A 5,998-nucleotide genomic window follows, 5' to 3' on the forward strand; every position below is an offset into this window, starting at 1 on the left:
GATTTCTATGGCAAGTCTGTGCACATGCCCAGTGCTCCTTAGAATACTTTGATGGGAAGGGCTCTCCAGCTCTCAGGGACAGGGTTAGTGACAATGGTAGCAGTTAGTCTCCCTTGGGCACGTATGACCACAGTGCGTGCTTCCTCCATTCCCTAGATCAGGAAAGCCCTTGAGTCTCTTTAAGTAAGGAGATGTACCACATAGATCTATCTCTCTGTACTTGCCTAAACTCAGCAGTCTCATATCATAAGCCCACCACCACCACCACCATTGAAATAAAGCTTTGTGAAACTTGTAAACAAAGAGACTAGGGGACTGTCCTCACTGTGGGGGTATGGGAGAGTTAATGGGAGAAATTCTTTTAGACTCTTCTCACACTGGAGCTGATTTGGAGCAATCGGACAGTATTTGATGCTATAAAGCACATACTTCTGGAATGGAAATTTTCTGTAGTGGTAAATATAAAGCTCTGAACTTTACATTAAAACAGGGTTTGTGGAATAGAAGAAAACATATTCATACAATTTTTTTTTTTTAACTAGGAAACTGCAACATAAAATTAGTACTTGGCCAGCCTGTTCTACTCCAAAAAGTGTATATGAGCTCTCTCTTTTTTAACATTAGTGGGACCACATAGGGAAAATACCAGTAGGAAGATGTAAGGTAAGGGGGTTGGTCAGGCTTTTTGCACCTCAAGGCCCTGTGGCTATCACCTGGTCGTGTTAATGCTGATGGCACTTGGCCTGAGGGCATGCTTGCCCTGATAGAGGACAGCTGGAGTATGGGTGTGGCCATGCGTTAGCATGCACACCTGAACCTAGAGGGCAAGGGATAGAGGGCAGGTCACTCAGATGTGGGCTGGCTGTAGGAAGACAGCCGGGATAAGAGAGCTGCATGAATACAGAGGAGAGACCACTGAGAATGTCAGAAAGCCCAGAAAAAAAGCATACAGATTTGCTGGCAGCTGAAAGGCCTAGTTGCCACCAGCCTCCCAGACCCTGGCCCCCTACTCACTCTGTGCCTGGCTGCCCCTCTACAGAAGAATGGCAGGAACATGAAGACCAAATAGTTCGATAAGGAAAAAATAAACCGATAGAGAACCTGGGATCTTGTCTCTACAGAAAAACAGCAACACTTGGCACTAAGAGTGGAACTATGACTTCAGGGAAACTCTGGAGAAGATTCTAGAAAAGGGGCCGGTGGGATATGTTAACTCAACTTTCTTGAGCAGCTTTCCTGAAAGGCCATTTGTGCTAGTTGGGATGGGAAGGAGGAAACTTTGTCTAGCCCACATCATTCTCTTGGCTCAGGCTTCAACACCTAGTCGATCTCTAAGTATTGTCCAGCCTAGGACCTACTCAGACCTTGGTGAGAAAACACACTTGCAAGGTCTGCTGCTTCTCCAAGCTCTTAGAACTAGGGCTCAGCCAGTCTTGCAGCATCTTCCTATCCTGAAAGCAGAAGCTACTGACTAGCTTCCCCACTGGCTTGACAAACAAGCCATTATTCTCCAAGCTTGCCCAGGTGCCAACAAACCTGAGTGCCTAGGAGCAGCCGATGGAGCAGGTGTGGCCACTGGAGTCACGCTAGATCAGCTGACTGTGGTATTAGCAACCTATGGTTTCCCTGACTATTGCTAAATATTGCTTCCATGGTCTTTCAGCTAGGGTCATTTCTGTTGCATGCAAACACTTGGCTTGAATGAGGATCAGGGTTTCAGGCATCATTTCCTAGTGGGGAGAAGATATGAAACAAAATGATAGGCAATACCTGGGAAATGGTCTTAGCAACAAGCCCTGGGAAGGCAAGACAGTTTGGAACGATGCAGCATCAGGTGGAGCCAAACTCCGAGGAAATGTGATATCTGAGCAAACAGTGAGAGAGGAGGGATCTGAAATGAGTCCCCAAGAGTACTGAGAAATGGGGGCAGTCAAGTGACCAGACGGGTGGGTGGTAAGCAGAAACACTGGATGGAGGAGCTGAGGCAGAGTAACTGAAAGCATCTATCAAAATCATGGCTGCAGACACTGGCAAAGGCCCCAGCACATCCTCAGTTCCTCCATGGCTGGATTCACCCTGCCTTGGTCCTCAACCTCCATGAGTCCACATCACTGAGTCTTCCACACACAGCCTCCCTCTCTCGTTGTCTCCCACTCCCAGCTACTGATAATCTTGCTTTGTGGCCATTTCAGGAATGTGGGTCTCTGCCACTAGACTCTGAGTTACAAGAAGGAAGAAATAGCCTGGCTGACCCACCATTGTCTTCTCAGAGCAGTCCCCAAAGAGGATACGCAACAACTAGTATCTGTTACATGAATGTGTAAGAGGAAAAAATCGAGCATTACAATAACAATGCAGTTTTCATATCCTGCCTTCACAAGTGCAAAAGGTAGTAATTATTGACCTCACAATTGAGAAATCTCACACTAAAAAGGTGATGTCACTGGCCAACGGTCAGGTGAACTGGCCCAGGTTTACCCTTAGCTCGTATGTACAGCCTCCTGCTGACCCACACATTTGAATGTCGCGCAGTACAGGTGCTCAGATCTTGTATTCGGCACCTCCTCTACCTCTTTGGCTTTGGGGAAATCTCTCTCTGGAGTTGGAATATGTAGCCGAACAGGTTAGATTGAAGCAGAGGTGAGCCTGGTGGCAGTGCTGCCCACAGGTCTGTTGAGCTTGACAGACTGCTGTTCTAGCTAAATCTGAATGCTCTCGGGCAAGTCAGGGTTCTACAGTTTCCTGGATGCTCCCCTACCCAACCCTCCACTTTTAATTCTCAGAAATCATTTCAACCTTAATGTTACCTACTTGGAATTTGTAAGTTTTTGAGTCTTGAACTCTTAAGCCAGCTGCCTCTGCACCCAAAGTACTCACAACTCCACAGATACTTGTCCCTCTCTGCTCTCCCCATCCCAACATTTCTCGATAAATCCAGGGTCTGCTAGCATCCAGGCCCCCAGGCCCAACAAGAAGACAGTGTTATAACACGCCATCTAGTTCACTGTGTCAGTGTATTTAAGGGTTATTTTGAGTGTGTTTAGGATAAGCACTCAAAGATGTGTTGAGACCCTTAGGAAAAAAAAAAGACTCCTACAAAAATAACTCGTATTATTCAGAGGAATTTAAACCATATGTTTCTGCTGCTTTTACTGATTCTTTTACAAGTAAACCATTAAAATGCACTCCACTAAGAACTGTTTGATGTCCCAAGAGCTCCCAAATATTTTACAAGCTGTTTTCCTTAGAACCAAAGGATATGTTCAACTTACCTAAAAGATGTGGAAGGCACCCAAATCTGAAGGCTTCTTTCACAACCTTTGAATTGGATGCAATAAATTGCGTGCTTCTAACTCTCCACGATGGGTAAAATTTGTAAGTATTCTTGTGAAAGCAGTCTGATTGGGTTTCTGGGAACATTAGAAAGAATTTCATGGAGGGAGCCAGGACCTTAGGAAAACTGTGACGTTAGTGAGCGTGGCTTTTCTATACTCTCCGCTGGAAATGGTCATGGAGTGAGAAGAAAACAGTAAAAAGGAGACCAACCTGGCAACTGTTCACCTCAAGGATCCTTTGTCACACTTTCCTTTATAAGTTTGTTTTATAAATAAATTCTTCTTCTGTTCTAATCAGCAGACAATGATCCTCTTGTCTCACAAGAAGATTGACGGGCAGCAGAGAGCAAAGACACCTTGCACCTTCACTACCTGCCTTATCTTATTGAGACTCCTTGTATCAACTTCAATGTGACTCAACAAAAGAGCTTGAAATGTCCCATCTCCAGTTTCTGGAGCTCTTTAACAGATCTGCTTCCCTCCAAAGTATTATGCTTTTATTTTGAAAGCTAGTGATAATGGTAGCTGAAACAGCCCAACTGTAGAAGCTCAGTTTTGGCCAAGTCCCTTTAATTATCTTAAGTCTTGTTTCGTACCTACACCAGCCCCCAAACTGCCATCTCACCTCCCATTCCACAGAGGAGATAAAGCATTAGTAAGGATAAAGGGAGGACTTAGTTTTCTAAAGCCAGGTGCCTTCTACTTTGGGATTGATTTTTTAGCAGGAAATACTTGACAGAGCACGGTATTGCATGAACCAACCCCCACAGAGACCTGTGAATGAATCGCTGAATGTGGAAGTGAACCCCAAATACTGAAGAAACTGAACTAACCTTTCAGTGAGTTGGTAAAAAAAAACCTCTAAGGCAGAAGTAAGAATGCAGGTGAGATTGATCAGGTTTGTTCTGCTTTAAGAAAAACACAAACTCTCAAATTAAGAGACTCCTAGAATTGCTTAATTACATACAATGTAAAATAGCCCTGGGCACCTGGTTCTTTTCACAACTGAAGAGGTGTTTAGAGAAAAGTCAGAGCTTTGACTTAATTACTGGTTATCCAATACTTTGTGAAGGGCCTCAGCGTCCCCAGTTGCAGGGCAATTCACAGTGGAGTATAGCTTCAGTCCTACTTTGGTGCAGGATGACAAAGAACATGGTGTTTTCTCTCTCTGGGTGCTATTCCCACCCTCCGTCTCATCCTGGAGCACAGGAGGAAGGTACATCAGTGGAGAAGAGGTCCCCAGGCCTGGGGTGAGTCTTTCTGGGCCAGTAACGCACATTCATGTAGAAGAGCACTGAGCCCTTTGACAAAAGTTTTCACTTTTTAAGGTTCAGCTTAATACTCTTTTTGTCCTTTTCAGTTTAATGTCTCTTGACAAAGAAGGAGACGCATTACTGGAGGAGAGGAGTTCTGTTTTCTATCTGTCATCCATAAAATTGCCCTATTAACCCCCAGCAACAAGCTTATACTTTCCTTGAAATTCTTATACAAAATGTCACTTTTAAAAAATAAGGATTTTTTTTTGACATCTTTAATGTGCTCACAGACTTAGATTATCAGAGTTTCAATATTACCCACTCTCTCCTTAGAAGTCACCTACTTCAAGGTCAGTCTCTCAAGGAATAGTCATCAAAAGCTCTTTTTTGTTTTAAATTTTTTTGTCCTTGGTCTAGACATGGAGCCCCCAGTCTCAAGACCCCAGTCTCTTTCATCTGACACCATACTTCTCAAACAACTACTCGTTATTTCTCTCATCATGTTAACTTATTACAATTTTCTTATACGGGATCTTTTTCCTCACTACCTGGCACTCCTCAGAGCAGTCACACAGACATACACACACTTCTCCGCTCTCACCCAGGCAGTCCCCACCGTGCCTCTGCTTTCCACACCGCCCTTCCACTCTAAGTCCAGTCTCAACTCCTCCATGAGGAGGTCATTTCTAGAATGGCTGGAAAAGAGACTCCAAACTATGGCGTCCAAAGTAAAGTAGGATATTTGAATCCTGCTAATTCGACTCAGTTCTGTCAAAGCATCCCTGAGAATTGAGGGGGAGAACATCTGCAATTTTGTTAGTGTTCCCCATATCTCTGATTACCCAACCCCTTACACTCACCCCATCTGTACTCATTTTTTAGGGCAACCATAAAAAATAACCATAGTCTGAGTGTCTTAAGCAGCAGCCATGTTTCACCTCACAGTTCTAGAGACTAGAATTCTAGAATCCAGATGTCAGCAGGGTAGGTTTGTCCTAGGGACTTTGAAGACAGGATCTTTTCTAGTCTTTCCTCTTGACTTACAATTTGCTGGTGTCTTCCTCTATCCTTACTTGTCTTTTCTCTGTGTTTATCTCAATTCAAATTTCAACCCTACTGGATTACGACTCACCCTAATAATGTAATTTTAACTTGATTACCACTGTAAAGACACCATCTCCAAACGAAATCAGATTCCAAGGTCTTCAAGGTAGGACTCCAACACTTTTCTTATGGGGCCACAGTTCTTCACCATCTTTTGCTCTGGCATAGTCTGCATCATCCCTGAACTTGAAGCCACTACTTCCTTATTTTGCCCAACCCCATCCCTTTCCCGCACCTCTCATATTTCTTGAAAATATCTCATCAGTTTCCTCAAACTGCTAAACATGGAGCTTCCCTATGACC

This window comes from Condylura cristata, unplaced genomic scaffold (assembly GCF_000260355.1).
Source record: "Condylura cristata isolate star-nosed mole 26May11 unplaced genomic scaffold, ConCri1.0 scaffold00011, whole genome shotgun sequence".
In the NCBI taxonomy this organism is placed as follows: domain Eukaryota; kingdom Metazoa; phylum Chordata; class Mammalia; order Eulipotyphla; family Talpidae; genus Condylura; species Condylura cristata.